The sequence below is a fragment of the Caretta caretta genome, chromosome 1 (genome assembly GCF_965140235.1).
Source record: "Caretta caretta isolate rCarCar2 chromosome 1, rCarCar1.hap1, whole genome shotgun sequence".
Taxonomy (NCBI): Eukaryota; Metazoa; Chordata; order Testudines; family Cheloniidae; genus Caretta; species Caretta caretta.
This window is the reverse complement of record NC_134206.1, coordinates 296,293,631-296,301,266: the sequence shown is the minus strand read 5'-3', so window position 1 is coordinate 296,301,266 and position 7,636 is coordinate 296,293,631.

The following is a 7,636-nucleotide window of genomic DNA, read 5'->3' as shown; positions in this document are numbered from 1 at the left end:
GGTCCTGCACTTAGGATGGAAGAACCCAATGCACAGCTACAGACTAGGGACCGAATGGCTAGGCAGCAGTTCTGCGGAAAAGGACCTAGGGGTGACAGTGGACGAGAAGCTGGATATGAGTCAGCAGTGTGCCCTTGTTGCCAAGAAGGCCAATGGCATTTTGGGATGTATAAGTAGGGGCATAGCGAGCAGATCGAGGGACGTGATCGTTCCCCTCTATTGGACATTGGTGAGGCCTCATCTGGAGTACTGTGTCCAGTTTTGGGCCCCACACTTCAAGAAGGATGTGGATAAATTGGAGAGAGTCCAGCGAAGGGCAACAAAAATGATTAGGGGTCTGGAACACATGAGTTATGAGGAGAGGCTGAGGGAGCTGGGATTGTTTAGCCTGCAGAAGAGAAGAATGAGGGGGGATTTGATAGCTGCTTTCAACTACCTGAAAGGGGGTTCCAAAGAGGATGGCTCTAGACTGTTCTCAATGGTATCAGATGACAGAACGAGGAGTAATGGTCTCAAGCTGCAGTGGGGGAGGTTTAGATTGGATATTAGGAAAAACTTTTTCACTAAGAGGGTGGTGAAACACTGGAATGCGTTACCTAGGGAGGTGGTAGAATCTCCTTCCTTAGAGGTTTTTAAGGTCAGGCTTGACAAAGCCCTGGCTGGGATGATTTAACTGGGAATTGGTCCTGCTTCGAGCAGGGGGTTGGACTAGATGACCTTCTGGGGTCCCTTCCAACCCTTATATTCTATGATTCTATGATTCACCCTGGTAGGCTGTCTGTCTTTGTGTGCAGCTCAGCCTGCCAGCTAAGAAACATCTAATTCAGGGTAACAGATGTTCAGACTAATATCCTAAGTCTCTCAACACATCAGCCCTTCCTCTGGACTTTTCAAACTCCTTGCTCAGCATTGGTGCAGGTAGCCTCCCAGTTCAATGGGTGTAGTGTACTAAACTGCCGAGTGACTGACTGACGACCATCTGCAGCGGCACTCTCCACCCAGGCACTGCAACCTTAGTCCTGACCTGGTGAAGAGGGGAGGCCCCAAGGTGTGTGTGCGGAGGGGCTGGAGAGAGAGCCTGCCCTGCGCTTACCCCATAGCTGTGGCTCCTGTCAGAAGGGCTGGGCCTAGCTTCCTGCTCTGGGCATTGTGAGCTGGTACATTGGGTCACAGTGGCACTCAGGTTTGGCACAGCGATCCCTCAGTGATACTTTGACCCAGTGCACCAGGTTGCAACGCATGAAGCTGGGCCCACTCCAATAGGACAGGAGCTGCCACTCCAGGGGGGTTCATGATTTCTGTTGGTGCAATTGAACCTGTGAACCCACACTAAAGCCACTTCTGTTTGTCAACTACTCTGGAGTCTTCTCCCCAGCTCTGATATTTGAGCCTTGGCCTCTGAGACTGAGTCTCCCTGAGGTATCTGTTCTCCTGCACACTCTGGCTCAGGTTCCTTCACAGGAGTCCCTCTGCTTCCTGTGGTTCCTCTCTTCAAATTGAACTCTCTCCCTTCTATGAGGCCCAGGTGGCCATTAAGTTATTACCTGATGCCTCAATTCCAGCCCCTCTGGCTAAGAAGGAACTAATTAATTACAGCACAGGTGCAGTAGATGTAACTAATTGGTTGTTAAATCTTTCTATCCTATGATTAGGTTTTCACCCCATCACGTGGGCCCAGTGTCACAGAGCCATAACAAAGAGATGGTCCCTGCCATGAATCCGATGAAGTGAGCTGTAGCTCATGAAAGCTTATGCTCAAATAAATTTGTTAGTCTCTAAGGTGCCACAAGTACTCTTTTTCTTCCTGCCATGAAGGGTTTACAGTCTCAGTATAAATCTTTACAGTTTCAACCTCTGCTTTTCACTGTCACTATGGAATTCTTTGCCCAAGCAATATGGTAGGAGTTACAGAAGTTAATGGTATAACACACAAAGTTGTACAATATGTTCATAATACTATGTTTTTAAAATATAACTAATCCTATTTCAAATCCATTAATGGATCTTTGCAACTGTCTTGGAAAATATCTGGGCTTATATGGAATTTGCAAAAAAGGGGGAGCATTAGCAATTTCCTTTCCTCAAATTATTTCAGTGTTTAAAAGAGAAGTATCCCTACGCAAAGCAATAAAGACTGTGGAGTTCAGATCACTGACTCTTTCATTTAAATTAGAGCTCTCATCTTGCTATACTGATTAAAGAGCTTGGTCACTGCAGGTCATATCTTTCATGGTACCATGAATAACCATGTTTAAAAATGAATATTTATTCTAGTCTTATTTATCTGTTTTGATCCTTGCAGATTCTTTTTAAATCATACTAAACACATAATTAAATTTACTTGGGCTAATAGCTACACCCCAATCAGTGAAGACTGCTTCTGGCAGATAAAAAAAAAAAAGGAAGATTAGCCATGCCCTAAATTTGTATTGCTATTTTCTAGCTTAAACAAAAACTCTATTTGATTTCTATTGTTTTAACTCTCAACAAAAGTAGACTGAAATGGAGACATATGGTCCCTAATTTTACTTTAAATATATGGGGCCAGATTTTCAAAAGAGCTGAGACCTTTGGATGCTGAGTTCTTGAAAATAAGGGTAGTTGAAAAACCTCTCTAGATAGCTGCTTCCTTCATACCACAAGGACACCCATCAATATGTCCCCTTTAACTTTCTGTTCTGTTCCTCCAGAGCGTGGTTCCTAGTAGGTTACTATCTGATAATAATTCAGTGCTTCTTGTCAGGTTGAAAGCCTTCTGGTTCTCTTTGCCCTTTTGGTCACAAATTACTAGTTGGATTCTTTGGTTTCAACATTCTCTAGTTCTCATATCGATCCTTCCTCTTGTGGTGCCTGTAGCAGGGATTTCTGAATCTGGATGCCTAGAAAGTCTTGTTTTGTGGATGCTGCACAGTGTTGATATTTACACTTCCAGACCACATACCTTCTTCTCCAATATGGCTACCAACTTGCACTTCATATACCAGAAAACTCTTCAGGTCTTCTGGCAGAAAGGAAAACATAGCACATCCAAGGCAGGCTGCAGCAGTGGTTCCCTCATCATCCATATCCACTCCCTGGTGCAGAGCCATATCTAGAAGGAACACTCCATCTCCAAACTTTCTCTGAAACTGTCCTGTTTGCCCCTCTGTTTACCTGGCAACTGACTTATATGTTAAACCTTGCTGCTTAGCTCCAACCCTTTGCTGACATAGAGAGATTAATCTCTGAGTTCAAACAGGGGGTCTTATCATACAGCCAAGGGTTTGAGCCACATGCTCCTCACAGAGATGCGAACAAACAGAACATTCAACAGTGTTCTGGAAGTAAATACAAAATCATGGCTGATAAAATTTGCAGCTGATCCAAAGATTGGTGAAGTAGTAAATAAAGATGTCAGGACAGTTATACTGAGCAATCTGTATCAGTTGGTAACATGGGCCCTTTCAAACCAAATGCATTTTAATACAACCAAATGCAAATTTATACATCTAAGAACGATAAGGTGACCAGAGAGCAAATGTGAAAAATTGGGAGAGGGGGTGGGAGGTAATAGGAGCCTATATAAGGAAAAGACCCAAAAATCGGGACTGTCCCTATAAAATCGGGACATCTGGTCACCCTAAGGAATGAGGAACTTCAGGCTAAACCTACAGAATAGGGGACAGTATACTGGAAATAGGGTGACCAGATGTCCCAATTTTACAGAGACAGTCCCGATATTCAGGGCTTTTTCTTATATCGGTGCCTATTTATGCCTCCCTCCCCCCCACTGTCCTGATTTTTCACACTGGCTATGGTCACCCTACCTGGAAAGTAGTGACTTTGATAAGGATTTAGGGGTCATAGTGGACAAGCAACTCAATGTTGAGCTCCCAGTGTGATGCTGGGGCAAAAATGGCTAATGTGATCCTTGGATGCATAAATAGGGGAATAGGAGTAGGGAAGTGATTTTTCTCTGTATACAGCAGTGGTGAGACCAATGCTGGAATACTGAATACATACAAGTCTGGTGTCCATGCTTCTAAAAGGATGTTAAAAAATTGGAGAGGGCGCAGAAGGGGGCCACAAAAATGATTCAAAGGCTGGAGGAAATGCCTTACAGGAAGAGCCTATTAAAGAGCTCAGTCTATTTAGCTTATGGAAAAGAAGACTGAGGAATGAATTGATTACAATGAATAAGTACCTTCATGGGTAGGAAATACTGGGTACTAATGGGCTCTTTAATCCTGAAGAGAAAAGCACAATAAGAACTAATGGCTGGAAGCTGAAGCCAAACAAATTCAAATTAGAAATAAGGCACAAATTTTAAACAGTGACAATGATTTAACCACTGGAATAAACTACCAAGGGAAGTGGGGGATTCTCAGTTTCTTGATATTTTCAAATGAAGACTGGATATCTTTCTGGACGTTATGCCTTAGCCAACACAAGTTATGCTGAAGTCAAACACAAGTGATTGGGCTCAATACAGGAGAACTGGATGAAATGTATGACCCGTGTTATACAGGAGGCCTGACTAGATCATCTAATGGTCCCTTCTGTCCTTAAACTCTATGAATCTATGAAATGTCAAACCAGAACCAGCTGGGTAGAGCTGGTTGAAATTGTAAAGGTTTTTTTTAAATAGCCCTTTAATTGACAGTATCAAAGTGATTCAAATTTTTCATATACTGAAAAATTGGAATTGCTGCTTGTTGTAGCTTCCTGTGGTTTTTTAATTCAGTGAGACATGAATGCAGCTGTGTCATCATGAATGGTGTGGGAATTTCTCTCATATACATGGTTTATTTATAGACTTGGCAGAATTCATTTTTTAAAAACAATTTTGATGGAAAATATCACAATTTATTTTAAGCATTGTTTAAAAATTTACATCTATTTAAATGTTCACAGTTGTACAACATTATGAGTTTTAATCATTTTTAAAAATATTTATCAGTTGAAATTTTCACAGTGGTGAGAAATTATGGGGGAGGTCAGACAATAATTATTTAATGACATTGAGATTCAATAAGTTAAAGCTTTATAACTGTTAAAACACAAATTGTCAAAATTGTGAAAAATGTTGCACAGTTCTGTCTCTGAGTGAATAACAAAATCATGTCCCGACTAGAGCAGAGCCAGCTGGTTCAGATAAAATAAGAACCAATCCAAATCTTCATCTATCTCTAGTCTAATCAAACCTGAACTGCCCCAGGTATCCCTATTATAGCAAGGGCTCTGTAGAAAAAGTAATACAATTTCTTGCTGTATTACTTTCTTTTTCTGAGGAAATTGTCTTCTTTTCTTGCCCCAGTCCCATCCTGCAAATTATCCCAGTTCATGCTTCCTGCTTCCATGAGGAATTTGGACACATAGACTGTGCCCCTCATCTTTCTGACAAGTTCAAGAAACAGAAACTTCTGATAGTTTTAGTCTAACAGTTTAATGGTCTATTTTTAGGTCCTGTGTCTGTTGTCCTTCTTTGAGTAAAGCAGAAGCAGGTGTCAGTATATAGCTGGTTTCTTGGGGAAAAGTTCAAGAGTTGTAAAAAAAAAAAGTGACATATCCTCCTAGTTCTTCTACATAAGAACAAACCAAGGCCCCGATCTTGCAACTAGTTGCATGTGGGCAGAGCCACTGAAGACTGTAACTGCAGAGATCCACGGAATTCACTGGGGTTCACCAGGGCCCGGAGATCCACCTGCAGGCATCATGTCACAAGACTAGAGCTTAAGGCCCTGATCCCACAATCAGAACCATGTGGATGGACTCTTGTGTGATGTTGCACCCCATAATGCTTTATAGAAATATGCTTATGAGTGTAAATATGACATAACTGGAATATGTTTTAGGCTAGATATGCCATGTAACATATCTTTGCAAAGATTATGATCTACTGAATATATTCATCCTATTTGCATGCATGTATCATTTTTATAGCTGAAGTTATGAGTTAAATACAAGTTATTCTTGTATTTAAAGTGTTTGATGTAGGACACACATAAGGCAGATTTGGTCAACATAGTATGAATGGGGTTATTCAAGTAATTGGGAGTACTTAACCAGCAATGGACTTTGGGAGATGCCAATCCACATCTGAGCTTTCCTGGCAACGTTCAAACTAACATGTAAACAATGACGTCAGCCTGCAAAAAACTGAATCATTCATACACATGTGACTTGCCCAGGTGGCTACAGACTCCATCTTGTTGCTGTGATTTTGCACAGGAGAACAAAGAGGTTTATGCCCACAAGAGAGAGAATATAAAAGGCCCTGGAAATCCCTCTATTCTATCTTCAGCTGGCTCAAAAGATAGCCTCTCCACCCCAAAGAGTTGCCTGAAAGAAACTGGAACAAAGACAGTAATTATGGGGGTGTGAGTGATTGCTGGGCCCAGACTAGGAAGGAGTCTAATCTGTGAAAGAAGCTTATTGGAACATCTCTGAGGGTGAGATTTACCAGCATTTAGTTTCCTACTGTATTAGGCTTAGCCTTGCGTGTTTTTGTTTTATTTTGCTTGGTAATTTACTTTGTTCTGTCTGTTATTACTTGGAACCACTTAAATTCTACTTTTTATACTTAATAAAATCCCTTTTTGCTTATTAATTGACCCAGAGTTAGTAATTAGTTTCTGGGGGAGCAAACAGCTGTGCATATCGCTCTATCAGTGTTATAGAGGGCAAACAATTTATGAGTTTACCCTGTATAAGCTTCATACAGAGTAAAACGGATTTATTTGGGGTTTGGATCCCATTGGGAATGGGGTGTCTGAGTGCTAGAGACAGGAGCACTTCTAAAGCTGTTTTCAGTTAAGTCTGCAGCTTGTGGGGGACGTGGTTCAGACCTGGGTCTGTGTTTGTAGCAGGCTAGTACGTCTGGCTCAACCAGACAGGGTACTGAAGTCCCAAGCTGCCAGGGAAAGTGGGCTCAGAGGTAGTCTCAGGTGGCAGGGCATCTCTGTGACCCAACCCGTCACACCTTGTACCAGTATAGAGTTTCAATGAATTCAATCATGAACCCTCAAAAGAGAGAGATAGAGAACATTTGGAAAATCATCACAGGTATTTGGGGGAGGTCAGTGATAAGTTGCCTCTGGAGATGTTTAACAGTTCACTTGAAGAAGTACTAGCAATCAATGAGAAATCTTTCCACTGACAGCAAAAGGTTTCTAACAAGACTTTCAAAGCAATCTACACCAATAATGCAGGTCAGCACAGGTGGATTTACTGTCTGAAATTGATCCAGCTTGGCAAGGGTTAGTCCATTTTTTTTAAAGAATAATTTTATTTTGTCTTCTGTAGTGTCATCTGATTGTGACTGCATTTTTAAGATTAACAAACCAGACAGCGATGCTGAAGTTTAATTAAGGCTATAAAGTTTTTGTGCTCTCTGATGTGACTCAAGCAACTATAACCTATAGGAAAAAGTTCTGGTTCTTTCAACTAGAAATAAAACATATCAATGGAGAATTTAGAGTTTTATACTCTTCTCACTATTGGATTCAGGGGAATAATCGAGGTTTATTTTGTGATCCCTATGAAGGTTCAGACTTTCTGAGGGAGAAACTGGCTAAACACTTTAGTTATTTTTCTGAGTTTAAAACAATATCAGGCAGGGCTGATGAGAAAAGATACTTAGGGACATCACCTAAAT